The sequence below is a fragment of the Choloepus didactylus genome, chromosome 2 (genome assembly GCF_015220235.1).
Source record: "Choloepus didactylus isolate mChoDid1 chromosome 2, mChoDid1.pri, whole genome shotgun sequence".
In the NCBI taxonomy this organism is placed as follows: domain Eukaryota; kingdom Metazoa; phylum Chordata; class Mammalia; order Pilosa; family Megalonychidae; genus Choloepus; species Choloepus didactylus.
In genome coordinates, this window is record NC_051308.1 from 140,243,053 (window position 1) to 140,263,009 (window position 19,957).

General features: G+C 43.3%; 1 long non-coding RNA gene across 1 annotated transcript in view; it reads right to left on the reverse strand.

Moving 5' to 3' along the window:
• The window catches only part of LOC119526950, a 54,016-nt gene that overhangs the window by 15,464 nt on the left and 18,595 nt on the right, over nt 1-19,957 (reverse strand). Inside the window, exon 2 of the long non-coding RNA XR_005215290.1 lies at nt 12,806-12,854. This is a non-coding gene — a long non-coding RNA (uncharacterized LOC119526950). The remainder of the gene's footprint in view (nt 1-12,805; nt 12,855-19,957) is intronic.

Below are 19,957 nucleotides of genomic sequence, written 5' to 3' on the forward strand. Positions count from 1 at the left end.
TCAATGCAATCCCAATCAAAATTCCAACAACCTACTTTGCAGACTTGGAAAAGCTAGTTCTCAAATTTATTTGGAAAGGGAAGATGCCTCGAATTGCTAAAGACACTGTAAAAAAGAAAAATGAAGTGGGAGGACTTACACTCCCTGACTTTGAAGCTTATTATAAAGCCACAGTTGCCAAAACAGCATGGTACTGGCACAAAGATAGACATATAGATCAATGGAATCGAATTGAGAATTCGGAGATAGACCCTCAGATCTATGGCCGACTGATCTTTGATAAGGCCCCCAAAGTCACTGAACTGAGTCATAATGGTCTTTTCAACAAATGGGGCTGGGAGAGTTGGATATCCATATCCAAAAGAATGAAAGAGGACCCCTACCTCACCCCCTACACAAAAATTAACTCAAAATGGACCAAAGATCTCAATATAAAAGAAAGTACCATAAAACTCCTAGAAGATAATGTAGGAAAACATCTTCAAGACCTTGTATTAGGCGGCCACTTCCTAGACTTTACACCCAAAGCACAAGCAACAAAAGAGAAAATAGATAAATGGGAACTCCTCAAGCTTAGAAGTTTCTGCACCTCAAAGGAATTTCTCAAAAAGGTAAAGAGGCAGCCAACTCAATGGGAAAAAATTTTTGGAAACCATGTATCTGACAAAAGACTGATATCTTGCATATATAAAGAAATCCTACAACTCAATGACAATAGTACAGTCGGCCCAATTATAAAATGGGCAAAAGATATGAAAAGACAGTTCTCTGAAGAGCAAATACAAATGGCCAAGAAACACATGAAAAAATGTTGAGCTTCATTAGCTATTAGAGAGATGCAAATTAAAACCACAATGAGATACCATCTAACACCGGTTAGAATGGCTGCCATTAAACAAACAGGAAACTACAAATGCTGGAGGGGATGTGGAGAAATTGGAACTCTTATTCATTGTTGGTGGGACTGTATAATGGTTCAGCCACTCTGGAAGACAGTCTGGCAGTTCCTTAGAAAACTAGATATAGAGATACCATTCGATCCAGCGATTGCACTTCTCGGTATATACCCGGAAGGTCGGAAAGCAGTGACACGAACAGATATCTGCACGCCAATGTTCATAGCAGCATTATTCACAATTGCCAAGAGATGGAAACAACCCAAATGTCCTTCAACAGATGAGTGGATAAATAAAATGTGGTATATACACACGATGGAATACTACGCGGCAGTAAGAAGGAACGATCTGGTGAAACATATGACAACATGGATGAACCTTGAAGACATAATGCTGAGCGAAATAAGCCAGGCACAAAAAGAGAAATATTATATGCTACCACTAATGTGAACTTTGAAAAACGTAAAACAAATGGTTTATAATGTAGAATGTAGGGGAACTAGCAATAGAGAGCAATTAAGGAAGGGGGAACAATAATCCAAGAAGAACAGATAAGCTATTTAACGTTCTGGGGATGCCCAGGAATGACTATGGTCTGTTAATTTCTGATGGATATAGTAGGAGCAAGTTCACAGAAATGTTGCTATATTAGGTAACTTTCTTGGGGTAAAGTAGGAACATGTTGGAAGTTAAGCAGTTATCTTAGGTTAGTTGTCTTTTTCTTACTCCCTTGTTATGGTCTCTTTGAAATGTTCTTTTATTGAATGTTTGTTTTCTTTTTAACTTTTTTTTTCATACAGTTGATTTAAAAAAGAATGGAAAGTTAGAAAAAAAAAAAAAAGAAAAAAGACAAACAAGGAAAAAAAAAAAAAAGATGTAGTGCCCCCTGGAGGAGCCTGTGGAGAATGCAGGGGTATTCGCCTACCCCACCTCCATGGTTGCTAACATGACCACAGACATAGGGGACTGGTGGTTTGATGGGTTGAGCCCTCTACCATAAGTTTTACCCTTGGGAAGACGGTTGCTGCAAAGGAGAGGCTAGGCCTCCCTATATTTGTGCCTAAGAGTCTCCTCCTGAATGCCTCTTTGTTGCTCAGATGTGGCCCTCTCTCTCTGGCTAAGCCAACTTGAAAGGTGAAATCTCTGCCCTCCCCCCTACGTGGGACCAGACTCCCAGGGGAGTGAATCTCCCTGGCAACGTGGAATATGACTCCCGGAGAGGAATGTAGACCCGGCATCGTGGGATGGAGAACATCTTCTTGACCAAAAGGGGGATGTGAAAGGAAATGAAATAAGCTTCAGTGGCAGAGAGATTCCAAAACGAGCCGAGAGATCACTCTGGTGGGCACTCTTACGCACACTTTAGACAACCTTTTTTAGGGTCTAAAGAATTGGGGTAGCTGGTGGTGGATACCTGAAACTATTAAACTACAACCCAGAACCCATGAATCTCGAAGACAGTTGTATAAAAATGTAGCTTATGAGGGGTGACAATGGGATTGGGAATGCCATAAGGACCAAACTCCACTTTGTCTAGTTTATGGATGGATGTGTAGAAAAGTAGGGGAAGGAAACAAACAGACAAAGGTACCCAGTGTTCTTTTTTACTTCAATTGCTCTTTTTCACTCTAATTATTATTCTTGTTATTTTTGTGTGTGTGCTAATGAAGGTGTCAGGGATTGATTTAGGTGATGAATGTACAACTATGTAATGGTACTGTAAACAATCGAAAGTACAATTTGTTTTGTATGACTGCGTGGTATGTGAATATATCTCAATAAAATGATGATAAAAAAAAAAAAAAAAAAAAGAAATCCTACAACTCAATGACAATAGTACAGTCGGCCCAATTATAAAATGGGCAAAAGATATGAAAAGACAGTTCTCTGAAGAGCAAATACAAATGGCCAAGAAACACATGAAAAAATGTTGAGCTTCATTAGCTATTAGAGAGATGCAAATTAAAACCACAATGAGATACCATCTAACACCGGTTAGAATGGCTGCCATTAAACAAACAGGAAACTACAAATGCTGGAGGGGATGTGGAGAAATTGGAACTCTTATTCATTGTTGGTGGGACTGTATAATGGTTCAGCCACTCTGGAAGACAGTCTGGCAGTTCCTTAGAAAACTAGATATAGAGATACCATTCGATCCAGCGATTGCACTTCTCGGTATATACCCGGAAGGTCGGAAAGCAGTGACACGAACAGATATCTGCACGCCAATGTTCATAGCAGCATTATTCACAATTGCCAAGAGATGGAAACAACCCAAATGTCCTTCAACAGATGAGTGGATAAATAAAATGTGGTATATACACACGATGGAATACTACGCGGCAGTAAGAAGGAACGATCTGGTGAAACATATGACAACATGGATGAACCTTGAAGACATAATGCTGAGCGAAATAAGCCAGGCACAAAAAGAGAAATATTATATGCTACCACTAATGTGAACTTTGAAAAACGTAAAACAAATGGTTTATAATGTAGAATGTAGGGGAACTAGCAATAGAGAGCAATTAAGGAAGGGGGAACAATAATCCAAGAAGAACAGATAAGCTATTTAACGTTCTGGGGATGCCCAGGAATGACTATGGTCTGTTAATTTCTGATGGATATAGTAGGAGCAAGTTCACAGAAATGTTGCTATATTAGGTAACTTTCTTGGGGTAAAGTAGGAACATGTTGGAAGTTAAGCAGTTATCTTAGGTTAGTTGTCTTTTTCTTACTCCCTTGTTATGGTCTCTTTGAAATGTTCTTTTATTGAATGTTTGTTTTCTTTTTAACTTTTTTTTTCATACAGTTGATTTAAAAAAGAAGGGAAAGTTATAAAAAAAAAAAAGAAAAACAAGGAAAAAAAAAAAAGATGTAGTGCCCCCTTGAGGAGCCTGTGGAGAATGCAGGGGTATTCGCCTACCCCACCTCCATGGTTGCTAACATGACCACAGACATAGGGGACTGGTGGTTTGATGGGTTGAGCCCTCTACCACAGGTTTTACCCTTGGGAAGACGGTTGCTGCAAAGGAGAGGCTAGGCCTCCCTATAATTGTGCCTAAGAGCCTCCTCCCGAATGCCTCTTTGTTGCTCAGATGTGGCCCTCTCTCTCTGGCTAAGCCAACTTGAAAGGTGAAATCACTGCCCTCCCCCCTACGTGGGATCAGACACCCAGGGGAGTGAATCTCCCTGGCAACGTGGAATATGACTCCTGGGGAGGAATGTAGACCCGGCATCGTGGGACGGAGAACATCTTCTTGACCAAAAGGGGGATGTGAAAGGAAATGAAATAAGCTTCAGTGGTAGAGAGATTCCAAAACGAGCCGAGAGGTCACTCTGGTGGGCACTCTTACGCACACTTTAGACAACCCTTTTTAGGTTCTAAAGAATTGGGGTAGCTGGTGGTGGATACCTGAAACTATCAACTACAACCCAGAACCCATGAATCTCGAAGACAGTTGTATAAAAATGTAGCTTATGAGGGGCGACAATGGGATTGGGAAAGCCATAAGGACCACACTCCACTTTGTCTAGTTTATGGATGGATGAGTAGAAAAATAGGGGAAGGAAACAAACAGACAAAGGTACCCAGTGTTCTTTTTTACTTCAATTGCTCTTTTTCACTCTAATTATTATTCTTGTTATTTTTGTGTGTGTGCTAAGGAAGGTGTCAGGGATTGATTTGGGTGATGAATGTACAACTATGTAATGGTACTGTAAACAATCGAAAGTATGATTTGTTTTGTATGACTGCGTGGTATGTGAATATATCTCAATAAAATGAAGATAAAAAAATAAAAAAATAAAACAAGTAAAAGAGGCAAACCAGAATAGTGTGTATGATATGTGGCTATCTGTGTTAAAAAGAAAAGGAGTGGGACAATGTGTTGAGGGGGGATATCTCCATAGAGATGCACAAGAGATTGTAGCATTGGTTTCCTCTAGGGTGGGGAACAGGTTAGTAAGGAGACTTTTTACTGTATATGCTTTTGAATTTTGAATCATGTGTATTTATCATATATTCAAAAATAAAGTTAAAAGTTATTATTTTTTTTTTTTGTAGTATTTCTGTTCTGGATGGAGTAGGCTAGTCCTTCCCCTGCCACCTCTCTCCCTCACCCCAACCTCCCTCCTTCTCATTTGTGACACATAAGGATTTCTAATCCCATGAGGATCCTCAGAGGAATCCTGGGATCCCCCTGGGATACAGGTGGACAACTACTGAATCTTTTCACCCCCCTCCTCCCCAGCCTTGTAGCAGCCAGAATTGATCCTAGAGACCGCAAGAGGCTGGGTCAAAGTCACACAGCTAACAAATAAACTTGATTCTCTATCCAGTGTTTTTTACCATGTCCCTTCAAAAATGTAATCCTTTCAACACAGCATCTCAGATAGTTGTTGAACTTCTATTCTACAGCTATGCCAAAGGGACTCCATTCATACAAACACACATCAGCAGCAGAGAAAATATATTGACCAAACCCCAATAAGCACAAGTCTCAATATAAGAGTAGGTATTATATGACAATAATATCCCTCCCGGTTTGTGAAGTTGTGTTATTAACAACTGCATTATATAAACTATCATGTAGCATATGCGAATATTTTGTAGCTTGAGTCACAAGACAAACATTTGGAGGAAGAAAGCACCATATATAGAAAGCAACATAGTGAGATATTTTGGGTGCCGCATAGCCCTCAATGACCACTAGATGGCAGTGGTATTCTAGTAACAATAAAGCAGCTGGGGCTTGGGCTCTTATAAAAAGGAATAATGAATTAATATGACAAAACTGGCCCACCTGGCTACACAACCTTGAGGCCTAAAGAGAATTATTATCACAAAGCTCCAAATAACTCTTCATTCTATTTATAGGCTGTGTCCTCTACTGTAACCGGCAGTCCTGGAGCAGAATCCAGTCAGCAGCGAAATGTCTGCCTAGAGTGGTGTTTGGTTTTGTTGTTGTTTTGTTTTAATCTAAAAATGCTTTTGAGACACTCCCTCTCCAGTTTGCCACAATTCCCACCACTCCTTAATGTCTTTTTCAAGAATCCTTCCTGCATTTGCATGGCCTCTGAAGTTGTCTGAGATTGGGATCCCTGCTAAAATCTCCTTTTCTTAAATTCACTCCCTAATTGAAATCTAACTGGTCAACTCAACAGCCTTGGGCTCTCCCACCTCCATCTATCTTTTTCCAGGTCATTCCTCTACCTATGTTGATTGCTTCTCTGACATTTTTCCCCCCAATCTTGTCCATTCTTGAAAGCCCAAATCAAATGTCACCTCCTCCCCTCTCAATTACACCAGCCTCATGTGCACTTGCTCTCTCCTCTGACCTATGGCATACAGAGTCTCGATTAATTAGTGGGTGCTTATTTGCTGCTATCTTTCATACATCTCAGCTTCTTGTAAATCCTCTGAGGGAAGAAAAGAAGGCTGCCACTGCTCTGCACGTGGATGATGGAATCCAGTACAGTGTCCTTCCTGTAAATTTGCTCCCTCTTCCTACTCAAAAAGCAAGCCAATGCCTCCTTCATGTGGACTAACCAGAGGCAGAAGCAATTAGGAAAAAAGCTTAAATATTGAACATCTTTAAAGAAATATAATTTGATGATACAAATATATGAAAAATAAAAACTTAGCTAACAGCTCCATTGTCTCCTAGATACCCAAAGGGGATATTTTGGGGTTCAGTATAAGTTCTAAAGTCAGACAGTTGGAGTCCACAGCATGGCCTCACCCTTTACAGCAACTTTCTTCACCCAGATGATCAAAAAACACTCAGTTTATGAGGGTTTATGTTTTAGTTTCCTAGGCTGCTAAAAGCAGGTACCATGAAATGGGTTGGCTTTTAACAATGGGAGTTTATTAGCTTACAGTTTTAAAGTTGAGAAAAATGTCTGGATTTCGGAAGGCGATGATTTCTTTCCAAAGACTATCTGCTGACTATCCTTGACTCCTCTGCCACATGGCGGCATCTGCTGGTCTCTCCCTTCTCTTCCAGGTTTCCTTGCTTATGGATTCTTGCTTCCATGGCTTTCCCTCTGTGTTCATCCCATTTATAAAGGACTCCAGTAATAGGATTAAGACCCCACCTGAATGAGGTGGGTCACACCTTAACTGAGGTAGCCTCATCAAAAGATCTGACTTAGAATGGGTCACACCCACGGGAACGGATTAAATTTAAGAACATGCTTTTCCGGGGTACATGCAGCTACAAACCACCATAGTCAATGAGGATTAAATGAGGTAAGATTTTTACAACAGTACCTGACATAAAGGAGACTCAATAACTTTCAACCATTTTAAATATTATTCTTATTATTAACGAGACAATACAAAAGTTTTGGAATGAGTACTTCTAAAATATTTAAGGAGGTCCCACATTAGTCAACCTACTTTCTTCGAAGAACTACCATGAGGAAATGATTGCATATGGGAAAGTGCCTTTAGAATTGTAAAGCACTGCATGACTATACAGCAATAGTATAAAAATCATTGCAATTCTTGGTAACCATTCACAAACTTCACACACAATTTGCTTAAGCATTCTCTTACAATGTTATTCACCACTATTAATTTGACTATCATTCCATGGCTGTCAGACAACTTTGAAAGGCAAGCTTCAACCCAGCGGCTGTCTACGTTATCACACATTCTCAGTGATTGGCACCCACAATCAGTGAGTTTTGCCGCCTGAGGCTCGGGGCCTCCAGCAGCTCTCCTCAGACTGTGCCAGCACCTCGTCAGAGGCCCATGGCATCTCCTTCCCTCAGAGAGGAGGCCTGCCCGTGAGCTGCCAGCGGAACCCTGATTTCTCCATTGACCGGCCGTGTAGCCTTGGGCTGGGCCCCTCAGTCCAGCACTTTGTCTCAACTCCACGGCTGAAAAATAAGGATAACAATCCTCACGAGGAGACAATGAGGATTAACGAGCTAATCTCTACAGAGCATCTGGATAACACAAAATGAGCAAACTCCTGTTCATCTCTTTCTAGAACTAGTAACCTGCTAGGAAACTAGGAACCGTCTATACAAAGTTTTCTTGAAAGAGGCAATTTGTAGACTTTAATAAATCGTCCTAGTCTCTGAGAAGTGGGAAAGGGTGTAAACTTCACCATGTCTGAGCAAGTAAATAAGTGGAATGATCTCTTCCCACTGAAGGCTTTGCTTATCAGACACTCACAGAGGCCAGGGAGAAACTGTAGCCCACGGTCTGCCCTTGCAGAGGGCCTGCCTGTCATGGATAAGGAAAAGCACCGGAGACTCTCCCCAGGGCTGCTGAATATTTCTTACGCCTCCATCCACAGCATCCACACTCCCAGTGTGTGAGAGGAGGAAGTGGATAACGCTTAGCGCTTCCTCCGCCAGCTTTCTGAGCCCAGCACCATTCCTCAGGGCTAGCAGTAGCTATTTCTTGCTTTATAATAGTGCTTTAAAGCCTTTCAAAGTTATCAGAACTTTGGCAGTCAAAGCTCAAAATTAATCTCTCCATCTGTGATTTATTGCCAGGGGACATCTATTCTGTTTTGTTGCAACCCCTCTCTTCATACCACTGCCTTCCTTTCCTTGCCCCACTCCCAGGCAAATATCACCTCGTGCCTGGCAACAGCTTTCTAGATCATCTCTCTAATTCTGCTCCCAAATTCATCCTGCCTGCTCCTGCCACAGCCCTCCCAGGTCCTGTCCACCTATTCAAAAACTAAATGTGAAACAACAAAATCTCCCAAAACCCACCTCTACTTCCACAACTTCTTGGAATCCTTACATTAAAGATCAGAAGATATTAGCCAGGCCAAGAGAGAAGGTGTGAGCATGTGGCAGGGCCAAGAAAGGGGAGGGGAGGGCACGAGGGACGACAGAGTAACATATAGAAAGCCCATGAAGTGAGAGCACGACCTATTTGAAGAACTACACATAATTCAGTAAAACCAGAACCTAAGGGGCAAGGGGGAGAGAGAAACAAAGCTGGCAAGGAAGCAGAGCCGGGTCTCAGAGAAAGAGTTTGGACTTTATCTAGGAGGCGACGGTTGCCGCTGAAGAGTTTTAAGTAGGAGAGAGTCACAACAGATTTGCATATTTGAAAGATTTTTCTGGCAGAAGAGTAAAGAATGCAATGCATTAGAGGAAAAGACCGGAAGCAGAGAGACCATCTGGGAGGTTGTTGCAACACTCCAAAGTAGACAGCAACGAGGGATATGGAGACGTGATGATAACTTAAGCAGAGTTACGCAAAGTGTTGTCCTGGGACCAGTGCCAATTTCTGGACCTATATCAGTCCTCGAACTGTTTTTACTGATTCATTGTGAGATATGGAACTTGTGCCAGAATGTAAATGAGAAAGACTTCATCCTTCATCCAGAAAGTATTGCCTTAAAAAAAAAGGTCAGTTAACTAAACAGTGCACTTAGTAAAGTAGTTGATTTATACTCTGGCCCAAGTTCCTTATCCTCATGAACCCACAACAGACAGTTCACAGATCAGCACTTTCTTCTGGACTGATTATGATTTAGTGTGGAGAGCCGTCTCCCGGGACGGGCATAGCGCATGCGCTGTAAACCTGCTCCAAAGTCCCCCCGCCCATCGAGTGGTGCCAAGATGGCGCCCACATCCTGCTTCCGGCTTCTGATGTATGTAACCACCCGCTGTATTCACCAATCATGCTTGTGTGCGTGGCGTTAGCCCATTGGATACACGCAAGGTTTATAAGAAAGTTCCCGGGCAAAGCTCGGGGAGACAGCCCACAAGGAGCCGCGCCTGACGGCCGCATCGAGGTTGTTCTCCCCCGAGGTGTCTCGCCCCGGGTGGAACCTGTAAAGATGATGATTGCCTAGTCCCATTAAAAGTTTATCTGCTTTACCACCGCGAGTCCTGAGTGATCACGAGTGCGTCGGGTAAGACATTGTCCGCACCCTCTCTCCCCTTATCTCTCTGGTCCCCATCGCCGGCCGACCGAGGACTCGAGGCGGGGCGGAGAGAGCGCCGGACAAGTGGTGGCCCGTACGGGGAACTCATTCGCGTTCCCCTCGACCCGACGGAGACGTGCTCCCGGGATTCGCGGCTTGACCTCCGCGACTGATCACCGCCAGAAGGTAAGCACCCCCTTTCCATACGAGGACTAGGGCCCGTGGGCGTTCAGGTAGCCCCGGGGACTCGGAAGAGCTCTCCGAGTGATTAAGAGATAGTGCCGACTGCAAGCATGGGGCAGTCTGGGAGTTCACCCCTATTAACCCCCTTAAAGACCCTTTTGAAACAGCGGGGTATCTCAATTAAGAGAAGTTCTCTCCAGCGATTTCTTGATGATGTGGCCACTTTTGCCCCCTGGTTTCCTTGTTCTGGCAGCCTTAATCTGCCCTCTTGGATGAAACTTGGTCGTGATATAGACCGAGCGCGCCAAACGGGTGTCTGTTTGGACCCGATTCTAGTCCTTATATGGGAGACTGTTAAGGGCCATATCGCTCCCTCCACGTCACAGTGGAAAGGCCCTGACCCGGTGCTCGGCTGGGCCGGAGGCTCTGTTTGTGTTTTTCCCCAGGAACCAGGACGTCAACCAGTGTGGGTTCCGGAAAGACTGGTGGGAACCGTGGCATCACCTGGGGAGGCCGGGGAGCAGCTGTCAGAAACGCCAACGAATATACGGCCTGGGCCATTGGACCAAGCCTCCGGCCTTCAGGGACTTGAGAACATTAGGGAATTGAAGCCTGTTAGTTTCGACCTTTCCACACTGGGCGAGACTGTAAAAAATCTGTGGGACCAAGTCACCTCTTGGTTCTCTTGGCCCAATTTGACTAATTGGATTCTCTTGATGGTGGGGACCATTGGTGGGATTAGTCATTGTTAAATCTTTGCTAGAACGCCTGTTTCAAGCGCGGCAGTACCGTGTTACCATTATGATGGCTATGTCCTCCACCTTTGATACCCCCAACAGCGACCATTCTGATGGCCATACCCCATCCTGGCCGCCTCGGGCGGGGCACTCGGGAGCGAGGTTTGTAGCTAAGCGCGCAGCTATGTCCCGGGTATAACGGGCGACGCCAGCAGTCATAATTTTTGTCTCAGGTAGGTCCCTAAGGCAGAGTCATAGTTGTGGCCAGACTTGACTCTAGCCAATGCATAGGGACGCCTAGTGACGCCTCCGACTCTGGTTAATGCTATCCCTGCCCCCGCCTTTGTCCCCCAGTTGCAAGGCAAAGCACTGCAGGGAGAGTCATGTTGTTTCCAGCTCACGGACTCTCCTGTCTCCATATGAGGTGAGCATTCTGGTCGGTGCTAGAGGCTCCGCCGCTAAATGGCTGAGACCTAGTCCAGACTCCCCAAAGCACCGGAACAAATTGTGAGCCATCTGGGTTCACGGGAGCACACTCATCACTGGGGACACTGGGTCGATATAAATAATAAAGGGGGAGATGTGGAGAGCCGTCTCCCGGGACGGGCATAGCGCATGCGCTGTAAACCTGCTCCAAAGTCCCCCCGCCCATCGAGTGGTGCCAAGATGGCGCCCACATCCTGCTTCCGGCTTCTGATGTATGTAACCACCCGCTGTATTCACCAATCATGCTTGTGTGCGTGGCGTTAGCCCATTGGATACACGCAAGGTTTATAAGAAAGTTCCCGGGCAAAGCTCGGAGAGACAGCCCACAAGGAGCCGCGCCTGACGGCCGCATCGAGGTTGTTCTCCCCCGAGGTGTCTCGCCCCGGGTGGAACCTGTAAAGATGATGATTGCCTAGTCCCATTAAAAGTTTATCTGCTTTACCACCGCGAGTCCTGAGTGATCACGAGTGCGTCGGGTAAGACATTGTCCGCACCCTCTCTCCCCTTATCTCTCTGGTCCCCATCGCCGGCCGACCGAGGACTCGAGGCGGGGCGGAGAGAGCGCCGGACAATTTAGATCAAAGTGAAAAGTTTACAGTCATGGTAGATTAAGAAAGGGAGGGAAACAATACATGCTTATAAGAAAAATAAGTAATATAAGGGAAGAAAGGGTGAGCACAGAAGAAGTGACACATGAACTAAATCTTCAAGAGCTCCAGTTGAGAAGTTCTGGATGGTAAAGTGGGATGACCATAGCCTTTTGAGTCAAGCAGAACTGAGTTCAAACCTCAACTTCCTGGCTTACTGTATAAATTTAGGTTAGCTAGCTAAACTAAACAATTCCATGATCTAGATCATGGCCAGTGCCCATTAAATGTTCCCAAGATCTGGCACATGGTAAGCATTTGAAATGTGTTGAATAACACCAAAAAAAAAAAATAATAATAATAATAATAGAAAGAAAGAAAGAAAGAAAAAAGAAAAAGAGCAGAAAGATGATGCGAAGACAGTAAAAAGGAGAGTAGCATGTAACTGTTAGCTCTTCTGTTAGCTTAATACTCTGTTAGAAGATAATAAAACCATGCAGTGATGATCTTACCTCAGCAGAGTCATAAAATCTACTCTTCTGACCCTGTCCCCCTTTCCCAGACCCCGCTCCCCACCTCCAGGCTCGGCCCCATATTCTGTGATGTGGCTTTGAGTCATCTTGGTGAAGGGTCCATCATGACCTTGTGTCCTGGACTGATAACAGTCTGCCTTGATGCCTGTTATGTTCCTGTTGACATTCTGCATTCCGACTTCCATACCTCGGGTGTCTCAACGAGACCACCGGGGCTATTCTTACCAATTCCCTTCCCCAGAGATTCCTAAACTCTCAACTCCCAGGCTGTTGCCCTGACACCTACTTACAGACAGATGTCCTTGAGACAAAAGGAGCTAATCCCCATTGTGTCTGGACCTCTTTACAATTTGCTTGCTAGACTCATGTAGTATCGCCTTCGCCTTGGACACAGAACTTTGTCATCAGATGGAAAGTCACTCCAATACCTGATGAGGCCAGAGCTTTCTCTCTCTCTAGGACCTGCCTTACCTCTAGTGTGTAAATCCAGTTCCAGATTCAAGTTCTTCACTGTGTATACCTGGGGTAAGAAAAAATAAACAGTACTTGGTGCTTATATGGCAATTTTACAGTTTACAAAGTTCTTTCAGATTATCTAATTTGACCCTCACACCAAAATCATGATAAAAAAAGGTTCAGATTCCCTAACTTACAGATCAGTGTGAGTGACTTAGCTGGGGTGATCAACTATCCCCTTTTGCCTGGGGTTGTAGGGTTTCAGGCATGTAGGACTTTCAGTGCTAAAACCAGGAAAGTCCAAGCAAACTGGGATTGTTGGCCACCCTAAACCAAACAACTAGTAAGTGGCTGAGCTGGAAGTTGAATCCAGGACACCTAACCTGCTACTATAGCAGTTGACACTCATTATTTGTTGAATGAACGACTTCCAGTTTGTCTTCTTTCCACTGCTCTGTGTTCCTCTCATAAACAGCATCCTCTTTTGACTAATATATAAAGTTCTTGTTTGCCTTCTCTCTCCCTAAAACGACAATCAGAGGAGAGGGTGGGAAGGGAACACTGCTTTGTGAGAAAAGCTTCCTTGTATTAATTCCCATGTAGGAATAAACACCAATGGTAATAATTTCGACAAAGAGATTAATTAAGCAGAGGCTGTGATTATCTTAATAAGAACTTGAAATTAAAAGTGATTGCGAACAGGCCACTAACCCAATCAATATACATACTCTGCCCTGGGATAATCAAAGGCTGATTGCATATATGAATATTCAGTACATGTAAATTTAAAATCCTACTATCAGATAATAGTAAAGAGTTGTAGGAGACATGAAATGGTCAGTATATCTCTTTAAATTCAGGCCGAGCCTCCCTGAAACTATCTCAGACAAGATAATATATGCTGCTTTTAAAGACCTCTGGATGAGAAAAGCCTGCGGTCTTCTTCAGGTGATGTTTTTAACATTTAACCATCAACAAAAGATAAGGAAATATATATGAAAGTATTCAGTGGTAAAAAAGCATAACGTATGTGACCTGTTCTCAAATGTTTAGAAAATAGCTGGATAGAGATACAGAGAGACAGAGATAGTATGATGTAACAAATGTGGCAAAATACTAAAAATTGGTAAATCCGAGTATTTGGGTAGGTGGTATATTGGAATTCTCTCTGCTATTTTTCTATTATTTTTTTCAGATTTCTTGTAAGTTGGAAATTATTTCAAAATAAAAAGTTTTTTTTTTAATAAGAAAGGATGAGAGAGAAGGTGATTTCTGGAAGGTGGAGGGTAGCTACCTAACAACACGGAAAATTTTTCCGTTTCCCTTCACCCACCAAGTAGGCTCCTGTCCCTCAATAAAAAAATGAGAAATATAAGCATAGTTGTTCCAAGACAAGGTCATGGTGACACTTATGTGGAAGAGGACAAGGTTTTCTTTATACCTTCAGCCTAAAAAGATCAAAATGTTGCCCCTCCAGGGCCAGTGATAGCCTGGGACTTTGGGCAAATAACAAAAACTCAGCCATTCTGGGGACCAGTTAGAACAAGCTGCCTCCCCCCACACACAGCCTCTCTCCAACGTGTGCAGCTTGACCCATTGACGAGTAGAGGGCAGACAGGCTAGACATCAGCCCCCACGAACTTCCCCCCAGCCAGGCTCTTTTGGGTAGGACACAACCTTCAGATTCGCTTCCCACCCCTGCCATCTCACACTCCCCTTTGATACCAAGGATGCAGCTATCATCCAAGACAATGTCCAGTCTCTCTTTCAATGTATTTCCTTTTTTTCTTTTTTAGCTTTTTGGGATAATTTATCCCAAAGACTCAACCCCATGGTAGCACTTCCTTTGCATGCACCCAGCATTTCCCATTTTCAGTTATTTACAATCTCCATATGCATCAAGGAGTTTCTGAATAGCCATCATTCATTCAATAAGCATTTATAAATGCCTATAATGTATCAGGCACTGTGTGGGATATAGAGCTTAGTGTAACATAGAGGTATATGTTATATAACTCTAGTACAATTATAGACAAGATGCTAGGAATGCAGAGTGGAAGTTAATAACTGTTACGGAGCGACGGCGGGTGATGGGAACATTACAGGGAGCAGGATTTTTCTTGGGGCAGCTGAGAAACAGGGAGATAGAAAAGCCATGCAGGGAAGAGAGGACAGCATCACATAGATAAGAAGATATGCTCAGAAAACTACAAGTTAGTCAAAGGGTTGGAGGCAGGAAGTCTTTGAAGGGTTGGCAGAACATAAGCCCAAAAAATTAGGTACTTTTCCAGGAAATCTCTTCTAATCCCTGAAGAAGCATTATCTTCTGCTGCTTGTCTTGAATGAAAGAAACATAAAACAATCAAAGCTTCTTATCCTTCCTTCCTTATTTTCCAATTTCCAATGCTTTTCCACTGATGAAAATATTTTAACCCCTATTTTCATTTTCTTTTCCATCTGTCTTCTGTATATACCCTACATTTGATCCACATTAATGTTTTGTGCCAGTAACCGCTGGCAAGGGTGGAGTAGCCAACGCTTCCTGTGACCCAGCAAGAAAAGAAAACATGAGGTTATCAGCTCTGTGCTATGATTAAGTTGACTAACCACTGAACACAGGTTGCAGTGCTTCCTTAGAAGTCTGTCTGTTCACCTGCCTTTATGCAACATCAAATACCTGTCTCTGCTAAGCATGCCCTGTTAACCGAGAAGAATCACTTTTACTCCCAAAGATGCCTTCCAGTGGGAGAAAGGGGGCTAAGCAAAGAACTGGCTTAATACAGTCAGTAGAAAGAGAGGGAAGAAGACTGGGGAAGAGGCTGAGAAAGAGAAAGGAAAGGAGAAAAGAGGCTCTGTGGGAAGTGTTCCTGCCTTTGAGCACTATTATGGACATGCCAATCACATGCCTGTCCCACCCAGAGGCTCAACTGGAAGATCTTCCCCCAGTACTACCTGCCAGGTCTGAGCTGATTGGGACAAGCATGGGATCTGACCCAAGGGCTGTCAACCCACAGGTGGATAGTGATGACTTGTTATGCAGCCAAGAATGATGACAATGATGATGGCAACAACGATAACAACTATGATTCATTGAGGGTTGTCGATGCGCCTGGTAAATAATCTATCTCATTTAATCGTCTCAACAATATACTGTTATTATCTCCCTTTTACAGATGATAAAACATGTCTCAAGAGGTTTTGCAAGTCTTTCAAGGCCAGAGGATTGAGCCAAACCCTGGTCTATCTGATTCTAGAACCAAGCTCTTCCTTACTTTTCAGTATTTCCTTTCATTCTCACCCCACACCCAAATGCTTTTGACTACTTGCAGGTATCCAAGCACAGTGCAAAGTACTGGAAATATAGTGGGGACTAAAACTAAAGATGTCCCTTTCCCCCTGGAGCTTATAGTCTACAGAGCAGAATAATAATAAACAGTAAACAATCACCTAAAATAAATACAGGTTGCATTACATGCTTGGAAAAAGATGAATGGTATATTGTGGTAGTAAAGGATAGGGATTTATTTAGGAGGTTGGGAAAAGTCCCTCAAAGAAGAAGGGACATCACACTGAGATCTGAAGGATGTGACAAAGCCTGTTCCTTTTGTTTCCTGGCTGCCAAAACAAATATCATGTAATAGGTTGGTTTAAGCAATGGAAATTTATTGGTTCATGGTTTTGAGGTTAGGAGAAGTCCAAAATTAAGGTGTCATCAAGGCGATGCTTTCTCCAGGAAGACTGTGGCATTCTGAGGCTGGCTGACAGCAATCCTTGGTCCTTGGCTGTTCTGTAACAAAGCAATGCACCTGGTGACTTCTACTGGCTTCACCCGTCTCTTCTGGGTTCTGTTGACTTTCAACTTCTGAGGCTTTTGCTCTGTCTGTGACCTTTCCTATAAGGCCTTCAGTAATAGGATTTAAACCCATCCTGATTTGGTCAGGACACACCCTAATTGAAGTAACGTCATCTCAAGGTCCTATTTCCAACGGGTTCACACCCACAGGAATAGATAAATATAAAAACACGTTTTTTGAGGGTCCATAGCACCAAGCCACCACAGCTATCATGAAGAAACCCAAGGAAGAAGTGGGGTAACAGCAAGATCAAGAACAGGCCTTATCAAAGAACAGACCATGAGTGAGTGTGACTAGCCCACGGTAGGCATCTACAGTATGGCAGGGGCTATAAGGCCTCCAAGGAGCTAGAATTGTCTTCTAAGCCATTGGAGGGTGTTAAACAGTAGAGTGGTGGCTGATTTTATTATTATTAAAAAGAGAGGGAGTATAAAGCAATAGTAAAGAGTATAAACTCTTTACTCTAATTGGCTAACTAGCTACGTAGCCATGGGCATTGTCTCTGTACCTCAATTTCCTTATCTGTAAAAAACAATAGGGTTGTTATATGGATTAAATGGGTTATTATTTGAAAGCACGTAGAATAATGCTTGGCTCATAGTAATATACATGCTTGTTAAATACATGAATAAACAACCTGGTTAATTAATAGATGCCTGTGGTGGTTTGAAGTTCTATGTACCCCAGAAAAACATGGTCTTAAACTTAATACATTCCTGTTGGTATGAACCCATTGTAAGTAGGACTTTCTGATGAGGTTACTTCAGCAAAGTTGTCAAGATGGGTCTTAATCCTAACACTGGAATCATTTGTAAGCAAAAAGAAATTCAGACAGAGGGAAGCAAAAAGCTGAAATTCAACTAAACTGGGAAGATAACTGAGAGGCCAGGAGAGGCTGCCATGTGCATTTCCATTGACAGAGGAGCCAAGGACCAAGGATCGCCAGCAGCCAGCCATAGAACTCCAGTCTTCAGAGAGAAAGCATTGCCTTGAAGACGTCTTGATTTGGACTTATTACTAGCCTCAAAACTGGGAGCTAAGAAATTCCCATTGTTTAAGCCAAACCATTGCATGGTATTTGCTTGAGCAACCAAGGAAACTTAAACAATGTCTTTACTCATATATTTATGCAAAAATATATTCTTGCATAAATACAGAAATGTAACATCAAAAGCAAGCTCTTTTTTTAGTGAAGTCTTTTTGCTTTGTTCTTGACTCCTTCTTTCTCTTTCTCTCCCTCCACTCACATTATTAACTGTTCCTTCCCAATGTAACTCACATCAACAACCCAGTGTTTCCTACCAGATAGTCCTGAAGAGGCATAGATAAGGTTTACATTATATATATGTACATAAATGTGGCACATTTTTGGTTTTGATTTGCAAAAATTAAATCATAGTATACATGCATTTTTCTCACTCAACACTAACTTGTGGAAATCCCTTCAAGATAACTGATAAGGCTTTAATTCATCATTTTATTGGATATATCATACTCCAAGGGGCAAATGTGCCATAATTGACTCAGCTGTTCCCTGTTGATGGGCATTCATTTGTTCCCAGTTCCTTTGCTGATATTAACTGCCTCAGTAAGCATTTCACCTCTATGGGGTAGACTCCTAGGAGTGGGTTTGCTGGATTAGAGGATGTCAGCGTTTTATTTCTTTAATAGATGTAGATGACAGATTGCTTCTTTAAAAGAATGAAACTGAGGCGGGGCAAGACAGCAGATTGGTGAGGTGTATGTTTTAGTTACTCTTCCAGGAAAGTAGGTAGAAAGCCAGGAACTGCATGGACTGGACACCGCAGAGCAATTTGACTTTGGGCATACTTCACACAACACTCATGAACACGTCGAACTGCTGAGATCAGCGAAATTTGTAAGTTTTTGTGGCCAGGGGACCTGCGCCCCTCCCTGCCAGGCTCAGTCCTGTGGGAGGAGGGGCCATCAGCACGGGGAACGAGAAGGGAGAACTGCAGTGGCAGCTCTTATCGGAAACTGATCCAAACTCCAATCATAGATAGACTGAGACCTGACACCAGAGAATCTGAGAGCAGCCAGCCCAGCAGAGAGGAGATAGGGATAGCAAGAAACAGCAAGAAAAGCCCAAAAAGAAAAGCAGAGACTTTTTGGAGTTCTGGTAAACATAGAAAGGGGAAGGGCAGAGCTCAGGCCCTGAGGCTCATATGCAAATCCCGAAGAAAAACTGATCTCTCTGCCCTTTGGACTTTTCCTTAATGGTCCTAATTGCTTTGTCCCTTAGCATTTCAATAACCCATTAGATCTGCGAGGAGGGCCCCCCACCCTTTTTTTAATCTTTTTTTTCTTTTTCTAAAACAATTACTCTAAGAAGCCCAATACAGAAAGCCTCAAAGACTTGCAATTTGGGCAGGTCAAGACAAGAGCAGAACTAAGAGAGCTCTGAGACAAAAGGCAATAATCCAGTGGCTGAGAAAATTCACTAAACACCACAACTTCCCAAGAAAAGGGGGGCGTCCGCTCAGCAGACTGGGAGCCTCCCTACACAGCCCAGCAGCCCAGAACCACCCTGGGGGGACAGCACTCACCTGTGACATAGCATAGTCATCCCTCAACAGAGGACCAGGGGATACACGGCCTGGAAGAGGGACCCACTCGCAAGTCTCAGGGGCCATACCAAGGACTTGTGGGTCAGTGGCAGAGACAAACTGTGGCAGGACTGACTGAAAGATTAGACTATTGCAGCAGCTTTAAAACTCCAGGAACACCAGGGAGATTTGATTGTTAGAGCCCCCCTCCCGACCACCCAGACGCACGCCCCATATACAGGGCAGGCAATACCAACTACACACGCAAGCTTGGTGCACCAATTGGACCCCATAAGACTCACTCCCCAACTCACCACAAAGGCAAAGTGGGGGAGAACTGGCTAGAGGGGAACAGGTGGCTCATGGACACCACCTGCTGGTTAGTTAGAGAAAGTGTACTCCACGAAGCTGTAGATCGGACAAATTAGAGATAAGGATTTCAATTGGTCTACAAATCCTAAAAGAACCCTATCAAGTTAAGCAAATGCCAAGAGGCCAAAAAACAACAGAAAATTTTAAAGCATATGAAAAAACCAGATGATATGGATAACCCAAGCCCAAGCACCCAAATCAAAAGATCAGAAGAGACACAGTACCTACAGCAACTAATCAAAGAACTAAAGATGAATGACAAGACCATGGCACGGGATATAAAGGACATCAAGAAGACCCTAGAAGAGCATAAAGAAGACACTGCAAGACTAAATAAAAAAATAGATGATCTTATGGAAATTAAAGATACTGTT